This window comes from Carcharodon carcharias, chromosome 5, assembly GCF_017639515.1.
Source record: "Carcharodon carcharias isolate sCarCar2 chromosome 5, sCarCar2.pri, whole genome shotgun sequence".
Lineage (NCBI taxonomy): Eukaryota > Metazoa > Chordata > Chondrichthyes > Lamniformes > Lamnidae > Carcharodon > Carcharodon carcharias.
In genome coordinates this window covers 147,528,938-147,550,353 of record NC_054471.1, presented here as the reverse complement: position 1 = coordinate 147,550,353, position 21,416 = coordinate 147,528,938, and positions in this window count along the sequence as shown.

The window sequence follows — 21,416 nt, the reverse complement described above, 5'->3', positions numbered from 1 at the left end:
AAAAGGATGAGAAGAGATCTAATTGAGTTATATAAGATGCTAAAGGGGATAGGTAAAATAGACGTGGAGTGGATGTTTATCCTTGTGGGGCATTCTAGAATGAGAGGCCATAGTTTTTGGCGAAGGGGTGGTAGATTTAAATCAGAGATGAGGAGGAATTACTTTTCTTAAAGGGTCGTGAATCTGTAGGATTCACAACCTCAGAATGCAGTGGATGTCAGGACGCTCAATAAATTTAAGGAGATAGACAGATTTTTAATTAGTAATGAGTTGAAAGGTTATGGGGTGAGGGCAGGACATTGGGGTTGAGGCCAAAGTGAGATCAGCCATGATCGTATTGAATGGCGGGGCAGGCTCGAGGGGTTGAATTGCATACTCCTGCTCCTAGTTCTCCCAGCTGGGGGATGGAGGGGGTGGGGGGGTGGGGGTGGTGGGGGCTCACGTCACATGTCTCACACTTCTCTACTTTGAATATGTCAAAGTATGTTTATTCCTTTGTCTGGGCTCCTGAGATCATTAATGTTCCAACCATTAAGAATTTAAAAGGAAGGTTGCAGGGTCCTTTCTCCTAACAGATGACTCAGCTCCGGTTGGCCAGGCTTGGCTTATGAAATGGAGATAGAACCATAGAACCATAGAACACTACAGCACAGAAAACAGGCCATTCAGCCCTTCTAGTCTGTGCCAAAATATTATTCCGCTTGTCCCATTGACCTGCACCTAGTCCATAACCCACATTTACCACGTCAGATGGTAGCTCGTTCCACACTCTCACCACTTTCTGAGTGAAGAACTTCCCCCAATGTTCCCCCTAAACCTTTCCCCTTTCACCCTAAAGCCATGTCCTCTTGTGTTTATCTCTCCTAATCTAAGTGGAAAGAGCCTACTCGCATTTACTCTGTCTATACCCCTCATAATTTTGTCAACTTCTATCAAATCTCCACTCATTCTTCTACGCTCCAAGGAATAAAGTCCTAACCTGTTTAATCTTTCCCTGTAACTCAACTCCTTAAGACCTGGCAACATCCTAATAAATCTTCTCTGCACTCTCTCAACCTTACTGATATCCTTCCTGTAGTTAGGTGACCAGCACACAATACTCCAAAGTTGGCCTCACCAATGTCTTATACAACCTCACCATAACATCCCAACTCCTATACTCAATACTTTGATTTATGAAGGCCAGTATGCCAAAAGCTTTCTTTACAACCCTGTCTACCTGTGATGCCACTTTCAGGGAATTATGTATCTGAAATCCCAGAACCCTTTGTTCCTCCGCACTCCTCAGTGCTCTACCATTTACTGTGTATGTCCTACCTTGGTTTGACCTTCCAAAATGTAACACCTCACACTTTTCCATCTGCCATTTTCTGGCCCATTTTTCCAGTTGGTCCAGATCTCTCTGCAAGCTTTGAAAGCCTTCCTCGCTATCCACAACGCCTCCAATCTTATTGTCATCAGCAAATTTGCTGATCCAATTCAGCACATTATCATCCAAGTCATTGATATAGACAACGAACAACAATGGTCCCAGCACACATCCCTGAGGCACACCACTAGTCACAGACCTCCAATCTGAGAAGCAATGATCCACTACCACTCTCTGTCTTCTCCCACACAGCCAATTTCAAATCCAGTTTACATCCTCTCCATGGATACCAAGTATCTGAACCTTCTGAACTAACCTCCCATGTGGGACCTTGTCAAAGGCCTTACTAAAGTCCATGTAGACAACATCCACAGCCTTTCCTTCATCTACTTTCTTGGTAAGCTCCTCGAAAAACTCTACAAGGTTCGTTAAACACGACCTACCACGCACAAAGCTATGCCGACTATCCTTAATCAGCCCTTGGCCGTCCAAATAATTATATATCCGATCTCTCAGAACACCTTCCAATAACTTACTTACTACAGACGTCAGACTCACTGACCTGTAATTACTTCATTTACTTTTGGAGCCTTTTTTAAACAACGGAACAACATGAGCTATCCTCCAATCCTCCGGCACCTCACCTGTGGCTAAGAACATTTTAAATATTTCTGCCAGGGCCCCTGCAATTTCTACACTAGTCTCCCTCAAGGTCCGAGGGAATATCATGTCAGGCCCAGGGGATTTATCTACCTTTATTCGCTGTAAGGCAGCAAGTACCTCCTGCTCTTTAACCTCTATATGTTCCATGACACTATTGCTTGTTTCTCTTCCTTCCTTATACACTATGCCAGTTTTCTGAGTAAATACTGATGCAAAAAAACTGTTTAAGATCTCCCCCATCTCATGAGGCTCCACACATAGATGACCACTCTGATCTTCAAGGGGACCAATTGTGTCCCTTACTATCCTTTTACTCTTAATATACTTGTAGAAACCCTTCGTGTTTACCTTCACATTATCTGCCAAAGCAACCTCATGTCTTCTTTTTGCCTTCCTGATTTCCTTTTTTAGTATTTTCTTACACTCTACAAGTACCTCATTTGCTCCTTGTTGTCTATACCTGCTATACACCTCTTTCTTCTTCTTAACTAGGTCACCAATATCCCTTGAAAACCATGCCTGTTAACCTTGCCTTTAATCCTGACAGGAATATGCAAACTCTGCACTCTCAAAATTTCGCCTTTGAATGCCTTCCACTTACTGAACACATCCTTGCCAGAAAACAACTTATCCCAATCCACTCTTCATAGATCCTTCTTCATTTCCACAAAATTGGCCTTTCTCCAATTTAGAATCTCAACTCAAGGACCAGACCTATCCTTATCCATAATTAACTTAAAACTAATGACATTGTGGTCACTGGACCCAAAATGTTCGCCTACACATACTTCTGTCACCTGACCTGTCTGGTTCCCTAATAGGAGATCAAGTATTGCATCCTTTCTCATTGGTACCTCTATATATTGATGTAAAAAACTTTCCTGAACACATTTGACAAACTCCAAGCCATCCAGCCCTTTTACAGTATGGGAGTCCCAGTCAATATATGGAAAGTTAAAATCTCCTACTTTCACAACTTTCTGTTTCTTACATCGGTCTGCTATCTCTCTACAGATTTGTTCCTCTAATTCTCTCTGACTATTGGGCAGTCTATAATACAACCCTATTAGTGTGGTCACACCTTTCCCATTCCTCAGCTTCACGCATAAGGCCTCTGTAGACGAGCCCATCGGGCTGTCCTGCTTATGCACAGCTGTGATATTTTCCCTGACTCGTAATACCACTCCTCCCCCTTTCATCCCTCCCCCTCTATCACGTCTGAAACAACGGGACCCCAGAACATTGAGCTGCCAGTCCTGCCCCTCCTGCAACCAAGTCTCACTAATAGCAATAATGTCGTAATCCCACGTGCCAATCCACGCCCTAAACTCATCTGCCTTTCTGACAATACGCCTTGCATTGAAATAGATGCACCTGAGAACATTTCTATCATGTACATTTGATTTCTGTCTATACATGCATTCCTCGCTTGACCTTTATTCTCCTCCACCTCACTATCTGCTCTAACACTCTGGTTCCCCTCCCCCTGCAAATCTAGTTTAAACGCCCCGGAGCAGCACAAGCAAACCTACCCACAAGGATGTTAGTCCCCCTCCAGTTCAGGTGCAAACCATCCCGTCGGAACAGATCCCACCATCCCTGGAATAGAGCCAGTGGTCCAGAAACATGAAGCCCTCCCTCCTGCACCATCTCCTTAGCCACGTATATAGCTGCATTATCCTCCTATTTCCGGCCTCACTAGCACATGGCACGGGTAACACTCCTGAGACCGCAACCCTGAAGGTCCTGTCCTTCAACTTTGCACCTAACTCCCTAAACTCTCTTTGCAGGACCTCCTCCTCTTTCCTATCCACGTCATTGGTCCCTACATGGACCACGACATCTGGCTGCTCACCCTCCCTCCTGAAAATACTGACAACTTGATCTGAGATATCGCAGACCCTGGCACCAGGGAGGCAACTGACCATCCGGGATTCTCGATCTCTCCCACAGAAACTCCTATCTGTCCCCCTAACTATCGAATCCCCCATCACTACTGGTCTCCTCTTTTCCCTCCCTCCTTTCTGAGCTGAGGGTGCAGCCTCAGTGCCAGAGACACGACCACTACAACTTGTTCCTGGTAGGTTGTCCCCACCAACAGTATCCAAAACGGTATACTTATTGTTGATGGGAACAGCCACAGGGGTGCTCTGCTCTTTCTGTCTATTCCCCTTCCCTCTCCTGACATTCACCCAGCTGCCTGCCTCTTGACTTTTAGGGGTGACTGTCTCCCTGAAACTCCTGTCTACTACTGCCTCTGTCTCCCGAATGATCTGAAGTTCATTCAGCTCCAGCTCAAGTTCCCTAACTTGGCTTCTCAGGAGCTGCAGTTGGATGCACCTTTTGCAGGCATAGTCATCAGGGACAATTGTGCTGCCCTTGACTTCCCACATGCTGCATTCAGAGCACTCGACTGCCCCAACTGTTGCCTCCATTACCTACTCCTAAGTTACTTAAAGAAACTTACCTGGCCCTACCCCACTGGGAGCAAGCTCGTCCTCAGCCTCCGCTTGCCGAAGCATCTCGAGCCAAAGCCTCAAAGCTCCACTCCTTCACTGGGCCGCTCATACACAGGCCGCTCCTCTTCAGCTTCCCTTCCTTTTATTTTCAATCTCCGCGCTCTCTTTCAATTGAGCTGCCTTCAAGCTCCACCCTCTTTTTCAAATGACCTCCCTTCAAGCTCCGTGCTCTTTGGCCTTTGTATAATTCCCTTTGAATTTGGTTTCTGCAGTCCACAGGGGTCATTAGCGTATCTTCAGAGATAATGAGGCACAAGTCTCTACGATCCTGCCCTGATAGCTCTTTTGTTAGGGTCATTGCCAGGCATAGCTTCAGTCATTTGAAAAGGTCATTGTCCTCTTTTAAAATTTTAGAAATTAGCAGTCAGTATATATATATATATATATATATATATATATTTCAGGTCTTAGCCCCATTACAAGGGCAATGGTGAGACTACATCCAGAATACTGTGGACAGTTTGGTCGTTTTACTTAAGGAGGGACATAGTTGCATTGGAAACAGTTCAGAGAAAGTTCACTCAGCTGATACCTGGGATGAGGGGTTTGTCTTATGAAGAAAAGTTGTGCTGGTTGAACCTATACTCACTGGAATTTAGAAGAACAAGAGGAGATTTTATTGAAACATGTAAGATTCTGAGGCGGCTCAAGAGACTAAATGCTGTGAGGATGTTTCCCCGCTTAAGGAATATAGAACTAGGAGGCACAGTTTCAAAATAAAGGGTCTCCCACTTAAAACTGAGATGAGGAGGAATTTCTTTTCTTAGAAGGTCATTTGTCTTTAGAATTGTTTTCCATCAAGAAGAAGAGGTGACTGGATCATTGATATTCAAGGCTGAGTTAGACAGAGTATTGATTGACATGGGACATCGACAAGGGTTATGGGGGACAGGCAGGAAAGTGGAGTTAAAGCCACAATCAGATCAGCCATGATCTTATTGAATGGCAGAGCAGGCTTGAGGGGCTGAATGACCTACTCCTGCTTCTATTTATGTTCACCCTTGTGGCCATTATTCATATGAGTGGTGGGAAGCTATTCTACAATGCAGTACATCACAGCTATGCACTTCCAGCAAGAAACATGCAGAGAAAACAATATCAGAAACTGTCTGATTATCCAGTCCTCCTCCACTCAAGGTGGGCAAATGAATTATAGGGCTGGATTTTACATGCCCCGACTAGGCGTATTTTCAGTAGAGGAAGTGGGCATATAAAATAAGGTGGGTACCAAATCTACCACCTTCCGCCCGCCCCTGAGCTCACCCTACAATACAGTAGCCGCCCACCATATTTAAATAAATAATCAAGGGTCAATTGAGCTTGCTAACAATCCAATTGACCCTGATAATTTGCTGCCCACACCATAATACGGTTGGCATGTGCATTTGGGCGGGAGCTTTTGATAAAAAGCTTTTCAAAAGGATGGGAAGGAAGATGGGTACTATCTTCAGGAGTGTGCCCTTTGTAGGGGATAGCCCCGCTAAGATAGTACTCCCATTTTCACCCTACCCACCTACTTGCTAAAACCCACCACTCCCATCCCCCTGTCTAGCTCCGAAAGCTGACTGACCCCTCCCTGCCCAAAACTTCGGTCCTACCTTGTTCTGGGATCCATTGGGCCTTCTTCTTAGGACTGGTTTCGTCCCAGTAGTGCTCAATAATGCGTTCTTGGTGCTGCTGGGACTGTTGGAGCTGCCAGTCAATCCGATAGGCAGACAGCTCCCAAAGACAGGACTTCCTCATGAGTGAGGGGCAAAAGTCCCACTGCAGGCAATTTCACAGAATCACAGAACTGTTACGGTGTAGAAGGACACCGTTCGGCCTATCGTGTCTGCACAGTATCTCTAAGCATTTTATCTTAGTATCACTTTCCTGCCTTTTCCCTGTAACTCTGCACATTGTTTCCATTTAAATAATTACCCAATGCCCTCTGGACTGGAATGCCTCAGTTGAACCTGCCTCCACCACGCTTCCAAGCAGTGCATTCCAAACCCTAACTACTTGCTATGTGATAAAGCTTTTTCTCACCTCGCATTTGCTTTTTTTGCAAAATACCTTAAAACTGTGCCCTCTGGTTCTTGATACATTTACGAGCAGCAACAGTTTTGCCCTATCTACTCTGTCCAGGCCCCTCATTATTTTGAAAACTTCCATCAAGTCTCCTCTTAGCCTTCTCCTCTCCAAGGAAAACAGTCCCAACTTCTCCAATCTTTCCTCATTACTGAAGTGTCTTATCGCTGGAACCATTCTCGTAAACCTCTTTTGCACTCTCTCCAATGTGTACACAATACTCCAGCTGAGGACTAACCAATGTCTTATATAAGTTCATCATAAACTCCTTGCTCTTGTACTCTATGCTCCTTTCAATGAAGCCTAGAATATGGTAAGCTTTAGAAACAGGTCTCTCTACCTTTCTTGCTAATTTTAATGACTTATGTACATATATACCCAGGTCTCTCTGCCCTTGCACACCCTTTAGAGTAGTACCCTTTATTTTATATTATCTCTCCATGTTCTTTTTACCAAGGAATATCACCTCACACTTCTCCACATTGAACTTCATCTGCCACCTATTTGCCCACTCCACCAATGTGTCAATGTCCTTTTGAAGTTCTATGCTGTCCTCACAGTTTGCAATTCTCCCAAGTTTTGTGTCATCCACAAACTTTGAAATTGTCACCTGCGCACCAAGAGCTAGATCATTTATATATATCAGGTAAAACAAGGATCCCAATATCAACCCCTGGAGAACTCCACTACTAACCTTCTTCCAGCCCAAAAAATACCCATTAACCATTACTCTCTGTTTTTTATCCCTCAGACAATTTTGTGTCCACATTGCTACTGTTCGTTTTATTCCATGACCTAAAGCTTTCCTCACAAGTCTGTTGTGTGGCACTGTATCAAATGCTGTAGCCTACCTGCAGTGCATTATGGCTATGGGGCAGGCTGGTATGCAGCGAGTCAGCATCCTGTCAGCTTCGCTTAAATGGGGCGGGGTAGGCAAACTGTTCGCCACCCTCCCCGCCCCATAATATGCAGTCCATAATGTACCGATCACTGCGCCAATTGAAATCAGCTAACTCAACAGAGATTGGAAATTGAGCAAGGAGCTTTACTGGTCTATACAGAGCAGCTGCTCAGCAGCTAAAGTTGTTGAGCCACCCAGATAGTTCAAAGTGGTATGATATAGTTTAATTTGTTAAAAGTGGAGATACAGCTGTACATATCATAATGTTAAAATGAGCTGCCAAATGGAGTATTTGGCTTTGAGTTCACACCTCTAATTTTACTTACTCTCGGTTTTCAAATCTTGGCCAATTGCTTCCCCACAGGGAAGGCTGAAAAAAAGAGATGGAACAAAAGGAAGATACAAATTGTAAAAATGAGGGAAGGAATAAGCAGTTAAATTACCAAAAGCTGTGTTCTATAGTTGCCCTCAATAATCAGTGTCTAGGTGGTGGATTTTATGAGAGCGGGGAAGGGGATGGTCATACTTTGCATTCCCACTAATGGGAATGCAAAGTAAGGCTCGATCAGAATTGTCATCCCATGCCTGATTTACCGTTACACCAACAGGCAAACATCCCGGCCAAGAGCACGTCTGGACAAACCTAACATGCAGGAGTCGGGACTCACCTTTAGGGCCCTGCTCAGGTTGTGGGCATCCGAGAAGAAGAAGGTAAAATGTCCAACAGCTACCGGACCCTTGGAGGAACACCTGCACCACCACAAAGCAGCTTTTGAAAGGTGGGAGGTCTCCACATAGCAGCTTTGACTTCGCTGAAGCTTCAGACCCTCACAAACTTCACCATGGGCTCATCTTCCACGGTCTCTGTTCATACTTCAGGCTTGCTTCAAAACTTCACGGACTTCATCACCGGCTGGTATGGATGATCAGCAAGTGGGGTGGGGTGGAGAAGAAGGCATGGGGTGAGTGGGAAAGGAAGGTGTACCCGATGGGTGCATGGTTGTGGTGGGGAGGGAGAGGGGTTGGTGTGGGTGGGGTTGGGAGGGAAAGGACAAAGGTGTCAGGGTGATCTGAAGTTGGGAGGGGAAAGAAGGGCGTCCGGGAGGAGGAGGGAGTACGAGGGAGGCGGGTGTAATGGAGTGCAATGCTGCAAGTGGGTGTGTAGGTATAATGGGGGGAGGGAGGTGTAAGGGGTAAATGTGTCCAAGGGAAGGAGGGTGCTCGGGGGGGGGGAAGGTGCCTGGGGAGGGGAGGATGGAGTAAGTTTTGAGGAAGGAGTAAGGGGAGGGGGTGGAATGTCCAGGTGAACATGTAAAGACTTGGTCTGTGGAGTTGAAGACTTCCTCCTGGGGAGGGAACTCAGGATGGGTGTGGTAAGAGCAAATGATGAATGTTAAGAGAGGACAGAGGGAGCAGGTAGAGTGGGAGGGTGAGGGTGAGTTGATACTGGTAGAAGGGGAGCCCCTGGTGGTTGGTGGGGACACGGAGGCAAACACGGGCCCTGGGAGTGGGAAAGAGGAGGTCAGGGAGGCCAATGTGGATGGGGGGGGTGGGATTTTTAGGAAGGTAGGGAACATACACATCCACCTGGACATCCTCGAACAACAAGGGTTCAGGCTGTAGAGTAACAGTGGGGAGATGGAAAGTGATGCCAGTGGGGTGGACTGTGATGGTGTTAAGGACATGGGTGCCTGTTGCAGACACGTGTCCATGTGGGGACCACCAGATTGTGAATCCGAGCCTGTTCTAGGTCTAGGTCCCACTGAGGTGTGTGTCTCTGCATTGGTGGAGGGTGTGGGTAAACACTGCGATGTGTCTTCCAGGCTGCTTATTTCTAGCTCCTCAATAGAGGGAGTGTTCCCTTGGCTGGAGGTGAGTACCTGGATAGAGCTGAGGGACTGGTTGGCTGAGGGTGTCGGTCGCTTGGCATAGATCCCTGTGAACCAATGTAGAGATAATTAGTGCATGGCAGCAGAGTTAAAAGCAGCAGAGAGAGCACTCACAGTTGTGTTGAGGGAGGGGTGATGCATTGCAGGGTCCTCATGTGGGTGTTCGCCGGCGATTTCACTGTCGCCGCAGGCACAGTCCACATCCTCACCAGTCTGCGCAATGGCACACTCCTCAAAGTGAGCAATGGGCCTAATGTGGGCCACTCTACCCCCCAGTCTGGGGCCTCTCTCTTATGTTATGAGCCAGTTCCTCCTGCCTAAAAACAATGGAGAGAGTGTGAGCAGGACACATGGCACTGTGTGGAATGTTTGTGTGGTGAGCAGTGTTAAGAATAGGATGAGGACGCGAGCTCCAAAGGATTTGAGCATGATGGAGGTGTGAGGGTGTGTGTGAGAGTTAGTGGCTTTGCCCCTTGAGGTGTGAGATCCCTGTGGATGTCTGGTGAGTTTGGAAGTGTGTGTGTTGAGAGCAGTCATCCTCTGCCTGCACTGGATGGCTGACCTGCTCTGTGCTCCAATGGCACTGACTGCCACTGCCATGGTCCCCCCAAGCCACAATGGTGACTCTGGTGGACCTCCTGCAGCCAGAGTGGGGATAGAGGACATTACAGCGGCCTTCCACTGCATCCAGCAGGCACCCCAGAGAGGTATCATTAAAATTAGGGGCTGCTGTCTTCTTTGCTTATGGGGCCATCTATCACCTGGTCTGTGGAGTTGAAGTAGGCTGTGCTCTGGTACGCTGTAAATATGGCGCCCGAAGCAGGGAAGTACAGGGATCATGGCGTGGTGGGCAAATCCAAGCCGGTCCTCCAGTGATCTGGCGTGTTTCCCGTGAATGCATTAATAAGAGGTGGGATGCGCCAAGAAGGGGACAATATGGTGCAAAAATCTGCCACTGCGGCTGACGGGTAAACAGTCTTTTCTCACAGCCGTTACTGTTATGACGATTCCACACTTAGGTACATTACTCTCTGTCTTTCTATCCAAGCCATTGATATAGATTGTAACTAGCTGACTCCCCAGCACTGATCTTTGCTGTACTCCAATCCTAGTAACAAAATTATAAACCTGCTCTTTTAATACTATCCAGACAAAAATATCACACCCCAACTCCTTGAGCCCTTATTTAGTGTGGCACCTCATTGGATGTCTTTTGGAAATCCAAGTATACTACATCTATTGGTGCTCCTTTAACTACCATTTTGGTGCATCTTTAAAAAGCTCTAATAAATATATCAAATAGAATTTTCTTTTCATAAATATGTTGACTTATTCTAATCATAAGTACATTGCTAAGACTTCTTTAATAATGCATTCCAGCACTTTCCCGATGACTGATGTGAAAATGGATGTTATTTTCTTAATATTATTGGGAATATGGTGGTATTCTGTAAAGAAAGCTGTGTGTGTGTCCATGGGTAAACTGGGGAAGGTTAGTAAAGGTTTGTGGGAACTGAGAGATGAAAGGTAATGGAGCTAAATGCATGCAATTGTAATGAGAGGCTGTGGTAAAGTTGGAATTACAAGTAAATAATTGGGTTTTAAAACTTGCATTAGGTAATAGGTAAGGACTTGACTTTTCAGCTGCTAAATTTCAAAGGGAGGTTAAGGGACTTTTACAACTTACAAAGGTTTCATAAGTAAACAAGGGAAGGTTATTAAATTTTATTTGACCGAAAGTGGAGGCAATAGGAAGACATGAAAGGGAAAATATTTTGGGAAAGTTGAGTTCAAAGAGGTGTTTAGAAAAATTGAGTCCACGGTTAAAGGGGGAAAAAGATACTTAAGCATGATGTTTAGTTGAGTTCAAGGGGGAGATGTCCTGAGGCTAGGTCTTTGCTGAGAAAAGCTGTGAACTTGAAGCAGCCATCCAGTTCCAAATAAAAGTCTTTGTTTTTGGAAAGCAGTCTGTTTCTGAAATTCTTTCAGTTTACCACAGCAGAGTGGAACAGAGTGAGAACTGGTATGGTACACTTTATTAAAGTAGCAGCAGTTTTTGCCTTGGGCAATATTACTGGAATTTTATGGTTAAAAATCTATAAGGGAGCTGCTGCCAAGTAGTCTACTTGGGTGTTCTGACCAAATGGGTTTTTCTGCAGAGTGTTTTGTTAGACTGTTTCAACTGTGTAATTTTACTCTTGTGTGTTTAAGTTTTTTTTCCCTTATTGTTAATAAATCTTTTAACTTTTGATTTTAAAAGTGTTACTGGGATTTTATGCTTCTGGGATCAGTAGTTTTCCTCTCATTTACAAAATACAAAGCAAAAAAGTTATAATCAGTAAGGCAAGTTTCCCCTAGGATTTGGCTTGCTCAGCGAATAACATCAGCTAGGGTCATAACACTGATGTCAAGCTAATTGGCCTGTAGTTTCCTATTTTCCTCAGTGTCTCTGCCATTTCTACAATCCCCAATAATTTCTCCTGTTTCTACTTTTGAGAGTTCAGCTTTATTTGGTAACTTAGCACCTTAACTACTCTCTTCAGTGTTGTATTCTTGTAAAAGCTCTTACAATCTGTTTTTATATTTCCAGCTTGTTTACACTCATTCTATTTCTTCCCTTTTCAACAACTTTTTTGGTGTCTCTTTGCTGGTTTCTACAACACTCCCAATCCCCAAACTTACTCCTACCCTTTGCAAAATTATAAGACTCTTCTTTTAATCTAATATTATCCTTAACCTCCTTCCATCATAAGGTCAGAAGTGGGGATATTCGCTAATGATTGAACAATGTTCAGCACCATTCACAACTCCTCAGATACTGAAGCAGTTGATATCCAAATGCAGTAAGACCTGGAAAATATCCAGGTTTGGGCTGATAAGTGGGAAGCAATATTCACGCCACAGAAGTGCCAGGCAATGACCATCTCCAACAAGAGAGAATCCAGCCATTGCCCCTTAATGTTCAATGGCATTACCATCACTGAATTCCCCATTATCAACATCCTGAGGATTACCATTGACCAGAAGCTGAACTGGACTAGCCATATAAATACTGTGGCTACAAGAGCAGGTTAGAGGCTAGGAATCCTGCAGTGAGTAACTCACCTCTTGATTCCCCAAAGCCTGCCCTCCATCCACAAGGCACAAGTCAGGAGTGTGATTGAATGCTCTCCACTTGCTGGATGACTACAGCTCCCACAACACTCAAGAAACTTGACACCATCCAAGACAAAGCAGTCCGCTTCATTGCCACACCTTCCACAAACATTCACTCTCTCCACGACCGAGAAACAGCAGCAGCATGTGTCATCTACAAGATGCACTGCAGAGCCTCACCAAGGCTCCTTAGGCAGCACATTTCAAACCCTGGACCGCTACTATCCAGAAGGACAAGGGTAGCAGACAGATGGGAACATCACCACCTGGAAGTTCCCCTCCAAACCACTTACCATCCTGACTTGGAAATATATTACCATTCCTTCACTGTGGCTGGGTCAAAATCTTGAAATTCTCTCCCTAACAGCACTGTGTGTGAACTGCAGTGGCTCAAAAAGGCAGCTCACCACCAAACTTGCAAGGGCAATTAGGGATGGGCAATAAATGCTGGCCTAGCCAGCGACGCCAACATCCAGTAAATGAATTAAAAAAATTATAAGCCACAGATGGATCTTTCTTGCTGAGTTTTGTTTTTCAATGGAATGTATTTTTGGTGAACATTTTGAATTGTTTCTTTAAGCTTCTTCCCTTATAACTTTTAAGATTTATGTTCTGAATTTCTGGATACCTTTACTCAGTTTTATTGTCTCAATGTATTAAAATTATATGGGTCACACCAGGAGGAGCACTAAAACTTGGTGAAATTTTATTAGCACCCAGTTGATGGGTGAGGAGGCAGGAAAGCCACTAAAATGCCAGAGAGCCATGTTGGGGGGGGGGGGGTTCCTCAACACAGTCCCGTTTATTTACCTTTTAGTCTTTATACCCAATCAACCTTAGCCAGCTCTCCCTTCACACCTATATAATTGTTTTTATTAAGTTTACAATTCTTGTTTGTGGTAGGACTATGTTGTTTTCAAACTTAATGTGTAATTCAATTGCATTACAATCATTGTTTCCCAGTGGATCTTTTACTATGACTTTACTATGTAACTCTGCTTCATTGCACTGAAATTTTTCTTGTGATTTGCATGTAATAGCCCATATGCCACTAATAATGGGACTGGCATCTACTAAAGGGTAGAGACAGGGTCCACAAATGTCCCCTGAGCATAAATTTGTTCTGGACCAGGTCCCAAAAAAAAAAATAGCATGATGAGATTAGAAAGTGTTAGCCTGAAAAGGTTGTGTCTAGTGCTACTTCCAGGTTCCATTCTAAATCCCCCCATGTTAATGTAATTCCATTTGTTATATATCACATTATTTTGGCTTTATGCCAAACTTTGTAGTTATCAGTGTTAAACACAATTTACGATGTGTCTTCTGATTTGTAAATCTAATTTAATGCTCTTTGCAAATTTTTTTGCTGCTTCTGTTTTCAGTGTTCTCCCTAATTTTATTTCATCTACAAACTTGAGAAGCATTAATTTCCGTATTCAGGTCATCTGTGTGAATTAGAAGCAGTAGGAGAAGTTGAGAAGTTGACTTTTGTGTTTTTTCTTTTCTTATTGTCCATATAAAAGTACCATTGATATGAAGAGAAGGAAAACTTCCAATGAATATTCATAAGCCAAGAGGGCAACTTCAAACTATCGGAAACTCCAGAGCACATTAGTGTTGTTTTCCTCCACCCTCACTACCCCACCACCCTGCCCCCCGCATCCCCCTTACAGTATTTCATACTGAATAAAAGAAGAAATTTTTACATCACTTTAACGGTTAGTGAACAAACACCACTATAACAACGTGCATTTATCTAACAATTTTAACTTAGTATAAGGTCCCAAGGTGCATAACACTACAGTTCAAATCAACTTTCTACCAACTTACCAATGTCCACAAAGTTACAAGAATAACTATCTGAATGATTCTTGCAAAAGTACAACGAATAATTCCTGGGGCTGTATTTCAATGATGCAACATCTTCAGGTAACATTGATAAACTGCTGAAGCTTCTTCCCTTATAACTTTTAAGATTTATGTTCTGAATTTCTGGATACCTTTACTCAGTTTTATTGTCTCAATGTATTAAAATTATATGGGTCACACCAGGAGGAGCACTAAAACTGGGTGAAATTTTACTAGCACCCAGTTGATGGGTTAGGAGGCAGGAAAGCCACTAAAATGCCAGGGAGCCATGTTGGGGGGGGTTCCTCAACACAGTCCCGTCATTGGGCTACTTTACTAGTGGCAGGAACAGCAATGACACAGCAGCCTGCTGACTGGAAGCGGGCAGACAATTTAGCCAAAGGCTAAATTAAGGATCATTTTGCCACGCTGCAGCATTTTGCCAGTGATGAAGCGGCCCCCTGCAGCATGGAGACAGCCTCCCAGTAGCTCCCAGGGAGGGCCATTATATCCAGAGGCTCCATGGCTTAAGAGTGGGTCTCCAGCGGCCCTGAGCCAGCAACTTGCCGGGCCCAGGCAGAGAGTAAGATTTTATAATTCCCCCGCAAAGACGCCTCAAAATTGGTGCCCTCTCATTCTCCTTGCAACCTCAGCATTAGCTACATCTCTTGCTGGCACTTAATTGGTGGTGGGCTTGGCGACAGCCAACTGAAAGGCACCCCAGGGAGATTGCCTTGGTGGTCCTGTTGCCCAACTGCGCAGGCTCAGGACACGCATCTGGTCCCAATGTCAGGATTCAACTCTTTCAGGAAAATCAAGGTCAATGTCTAACCCATTAGATAACATTGCACGATCGACACTAGTTTTAGCAGGAACTGAGGTGAGTGGATAGTGTTCTCATGACTTAACTATTTAATACACTGGAGCTTACCATGAAGTGATTGATTAAATTTATACCAAAATGATTTTCCAAAAAACTGTTGTAGCATAATTTTGCTGGGTAGAATTTTTGAAGGTGTTTTCTGAGTTTTCTGTATTATTGTAAAGAAAAATGAGGGCTAACAGCATGGCTTATTAAAGGTTTTAAGGGCAAGTTCAATCTGCTTGGTAAGTGTCAGCTTTAATTGAGTGCTTGCACTCACCTCTGAGCAAGAAAATTGTCGGTTCATGCCTCATTCAGCAATTTGTGAATTGAATCTAGGTTGACACTCACACTTAGGACTGAGGGAGTGCTGCATTGTCAGAGATGTCATCTTTCAGATCAGATGTTAAACTGAAGCCTCAAATAGCATCTTAGGTGGGCAGAAAATATCTCATTGCAATCATCAAAGTAGAATAAGGGAACTCTCTCGGTGTCCGAGCCACCACTTATTCCTCAACTAACATCTGGAAAACAGGTTACTTGGTCATTTATCTCATTGTTGCTTGGCAAATGGCAGACAGATTACCCCAGATTACAAAACTGACTATGCTTCAAAAAGTGCTTGGAGTCATAGAGTCATACTGGTACAGAAACATAGAAACTAGGAGTAGGCCATTCAGCCCTTCAAGCCTGCTCCGCCATTCAATATGATCATGGCTGATCCTCTATCTCAATGCCATATTCCCGCTTTCTCTCCATACCCATAGATGCCCCTAATATCCAAAAAATTACCAATTTCTTTCTTGAATATACTCAGTGACCCGGTCTCCACATCCTTCTGTGGTACAGAATTCCACAGATTGACCACTCTCTGAGTCAAGAAATTTTTCCTCATCTCAGTGCTAAATGGCCTGCCCCATATCCTGAGACTGTGACCCCTGGTTCTAGACTCCCTAACCAGGGGAAACATCCTCCCTGCATCTAGTCTGTATAGCCCTGTTAGAATTTTATATATTTCAATCAGATTCCCTCTCATTCTTCTAAACCGACGTTAGGCTTACTGGTCTGTAATTCTCTGTTTATTCCATCCCTCCTTTTTTAAATGGTGAGGTTACATTTGCCACCCTCCAATCTGTAGGAACTGCTCCAGAGTCTATAGAATTTTGGAAGATGACCACCAATGCATCCAATATTTCCAGGGCCACTTCCTTTAGTAATCTGGGATGTAGATTATCAGACCCTGGGGATTTTTCAGCCTTTAACCCCATTAATTTTTCTAGCACAATTTTTTTACTAAGACTGATTTTCTTCAATTCCTCTCTCTCACTGGACCCTTGGTTCCCTAACATTTCTGGGAAATTATTTGTGTCCTCTTTTGTGAAGGCAGAACCAAAATATGTGTTCAATTCTTTTGTAATTTCTTTGTTCCCCATTATAATTTCCCCCATTTCTGACTGTAAGGGACTTACATTTGTTTTTGCTAATCTTTTTCTCTTCCCATTTTATAGAAGTTTTTACATTCAATTTTTATGTTCCCTGCAAGTTTACTCTCATATTCCATTTTCCCCTTCTTGATCAATCTGTTTGTCCACTTCTGCTGAATTCTAAACTGCTCCCAATCCTCAGGCTTACTACTTTTTTGGGCAATTTTATATGTCTCCTCTTTGGATCTAATACTATTCCTAACTTCTTTTGTAATCCATGGTTGAGCCAGCCACCTGTCTTGTTTTATTTTTGCACCAGACAGGAATGAATAATTGTTGTAATTCATGCATACGTTCCTTAAATATTAGCCATTGCATATCCACAGTCAACCCTTTTAGTAAAGTTCCCCAATCCATCATTGCCAACTCACGCCTCATACCCTCGTAGTTCCCTTTATTTAGATTCAGGACCCTAGTTTTCGATTCAACTTCTCCACTTTTCATCTCAATGGGCAATTCTATCATTTTATGGCCGTTCTTCCCCAAGGGACAAGATTAACAAAATTGTTAATTAATCCTTTCTCATTGCACAATACCCAGTCTAGGATAGCCTGCTCGCTAGTTGGTTCCTCAACACATTGGTCTAAAAAACCATCACGTACACACTCCTGGAAATCCTCCTCCACAATATTATTGCTTGTTTGGTTTGTCCAGTCTATATGTAGCTTAAAGTCACCCATGGTTACAGTTGTACCCTTATTACATGCGTCTCTAATTTCCTGTTTAATGACTTCCTTTACATCTCCTTTATTATTTTGGGGGCCAATAGACAACCCCACCAACGTTATCTGCCCCTTGGTGTTTCTAATCTCCACCCAAACAGATTCTACATCATGATCCAATATCCTTCTTCACTACCACATTGATTTCTTCCTTTTCTAATAGTGCTACCCCACCTCCTTCTCCTATTTGTCTGTCTTTCCATAATATTGAATACCTTTGGATGTTCAGTTCCCATCCTTGATTACCCTGCAGCCATGTCTCCGTAATTGCAATTATATCAGAACCGTTTATGTCTATTTGTGCTGTTAATTCATCTACCTAATTGCGAATGTTCCACACCTTAAGATATAATGCCTTTAGACTAGTCTTTTTAACCTTGTTATTCATCTTAGCTTTATTTTGCACTATGACCTCATTTGCTTTTCCCACTTGTTTTTTCTGCTTTCCACTTTTGCTTCTTACTTTTCTGTCTATAGTTTCTATCCTTGTTTCCCCCTCCTCTGTCTCACTGCTCAGGTTTCCATCCCACTGCCATTCTATTTTAAACGCTCCACAACAGCACTAGCAAACATCCCCCCAAGGACATTGGTCCTGGTCATGCCCAAATGCAATCCTGTTTGTATTAGTTCCACCTACCCAAGAACTGGTCTCAATGTCCCAGGAATCTGAATCCCTCCCCTCCACACCATTTCTTCAGCCACGTATTCACCCAATATATCCTATTATTTCTATTCTCGCTAGCATGTGGCACTGGTAGTAATCCTAAGATTTCTACCTTTGAGGTCCTATTTTTAGATTTAATTTTAACTCCCTATATTCAGCCTGTTGGACCTCATCCCTTTTTTAACCTATGTCGTTGGTACCAATATGTACCACAATCACTGGCTATTCACCCTCTCCCTTCAGAATGCCCTGCAGCATCTCCCAGACATCCTTAAACCTGGCAGGAAGGAGGCAACATACCATCCCGGAGTCTCTTTTGTGGCCACAGAAATGCTTGTTTTCTCTCCTTACTATTGAATCCCCTATCACTACAGCCCTGCCACTCTTCATCCTCCCCTCTTGTGCAGCAGGGCTATGCATGGTGCCATGGACTTGGCTCCCCTGAGAAGTTTTCTCCCCCAACAGTATCCAAAATGGTATATCTGTTAGAGAGGGGGACGGCCACAGGGGACTCTTGCATTATCTGCCTTCCTCTACTCTGCCTGGTGGACCCACCCCATGTCTGCCTGTTCAGTCTTTCCCTGCAGTGTGACCACCTCACTGAACATGCTGTCCACCACAATCTCAGCATCGCGGATGTTCCACAGTGAATCCACCCACAGCTGCAGCTCCAAAATGTGGTTAGCTATTAGCTGCAGCTGGACATATTTCTTGCACACATGGTCGCCAGGGACACTGGAAATGTCCATGACTTCCCACATAGTGCAGGAGGAGTATATCGTAGGTGCGAGCTCTGCAGCCTTGACTTCACTTTAGATTAAGCTCGTTAGTTAATCCCTTTAAAGAATACTATATACACTAAAGGCCTTATTCCACTCCAACCACTCCCACTTCAGTCCAAAGTCCTCACCTTTTTAAGCTAATGGACTGCAGCAGTTTAATTAGTAGAAAAAGTAGAAGTAGAAGTAGAAGTACTCACCTGACCCTACTTACCAACTAGCTGCCTCCCTTGTGTCACATCACTTTTTGAGTAGTGACGCCACTTTGAACTCCACTATCTGAAGATCCTGAGGGTACACCTCTCCTCTCATGTCTCGACCTCTGTTTTTCATGCCCTTCTATACCGGTCTCGCTGGCCTCTCCCCTCTGGCCTAAAACTGACCTTCTTCCAACCCTAACAACAACTTTTAGTTAATTGCTAAATTAAAGAAAGACTAGACTTTAGACAGAATTTATCCCTTAATTAACCCTTAAACACCCTCAGTCACCAACCTCTAACTGAAGCTCTCTACTGCAGCCAAACACAGCACTTCAGTGCAGACAAAGGACACCATTCAGCCCATTGAGTTCATATCACGTCTTTGTAAAGCAATTCAGTTCCATTCCCCTGCTCTATCTCCGCTGCCCTTAAGTATCTATCCAATCGATCATCTCCATTTCCACCACCCTCTCAGACAGCAAGTTCCAGGTCTTTAGCACTCATTGTCTACAAATGTTTTTCCTCACACCACCCCCCCCTTATATCTTGACCAAAACCTGAAATTTGGGTCCCTTAGTCCTTATACCATCAGTTAATGGGAAAAGCTCTTCTTTGTCTACTTTATCTAAACCTATCATAATCTTGTACACCCCTATCAGATCTCCCCTTAATCTCCTTTGCACGAATGAGAACAACACAGCTTTTCCACCCGAAAATACTTAATTGGCTGTGAAGTGCTTTGTGACATCCTGAAATCATGAAAGGTATAAATGCAAGTTTTATTTTCTAGCTGTTCTATAAAAGATTCAAAGGATAATTGTATTGCATGATATTGAACCATGTAGATTAGGAAGGTGCCATGCAGATTCAATACTTAGTCTTGGCTGAACTAGCAGATCCCAGCTGATGATAGAACATTGGATGCTGCAAAGCAAGAAAAATCATCTGGGTCTCAAGGTCATATTCACTTCTGTACAGGAACCGGTAACCGTATATTAAATTTTGGCAGAAGATATCCTTTAAATGATTAACATACCTAAAACTGATTTTTAAACAAAATGAAACAAAATATTTCATACAGTGTTGAGCACTCAGCAAGTAAGATGGAGGATACCATCAGCAGCAATTAAAATGCACCCTTATTCTGATATTTGTTGAGAAGGGCTTGCAGACCAGGTTGGTTCCTCCTGATTGCTTCCTAAATGATCAATCTTACTCATCGGGGGAGACCTTTAAATAACTGTTCTCAAAATACCCAACATTAATTGATCACATTGAATCTAAATAAAGGTGCAGCTTTTACCTGCACTGTTCCAATGGTATGTTGAATGCCAGACACATTTTTATTTCAGTTTTGAAGGAGATGCCTTTAAATGTATTGAAGCTTGACTATAGAGGACAGTGCTTTATCCCCTTGCCTGGTCACAATCTTGGATTGGGACTGACACTGGTCAGCCTCTGCTGTCATGCTCTCTCACTACCCAAGTTCACTGACTGTATAACTACAGTACTGGACAGTTGTGGACACCTATGGAGCGATATCACATGTCAACAACTTCAGAAAAAGTGCAATGCAACTTAGAATTTAAAAAGAAAGCAGGATAACACAGTACCAATGTATTATTTTCAGCCTATATCTGATTCACTGTGATAAAAACGTTGTTTTTATATCAAATGAATTTTGAACTGAGCTGGATTTTTTTGTGTGATAATAAAGGACTTTGTGTTCAACAGGACTGAGTTAGACCATCATAACCTGCATCACATGACTGCATTTCACATTTTTTCTGTCACTGTCCTCCATGGTTAACTTGCAGTTTATGAAGAGAGGAGAAATTAAGTTAAAAAAGGACAACCCAAAGCATGTAACAATAATTCTACAGGTTTAACTTAAATACAAAAATACCTTAAATAACATTAAAAATCAGCTTCTGAATTGGCTGCATATCAGCAGGAGCCCAAAAGCCAGTATGCCAATTTTATCTGAAACAATTATGCTTTTCATTCATACATAAATACAAAGTTTTTCCTCTTTTATAACAATATTTTAACCAAGGTACACTCAACTTTATGAATCCAACCAGAAATCATTCATTTGTTATGTTGTTCACTCATATCAATATGGTGTCTCACCAGAACCTAAAATGAGTGCAAAATATAACTACTCACTGTTCTCAACATTCTGCAGAAGCAGCTATCCTTGATATGCATGGTGTGCTCAGACTGATATCTCTGAACATGAATTTCATCCAATTTCTAGTTTTACTGCCTCACTAGACTATCATTTGAG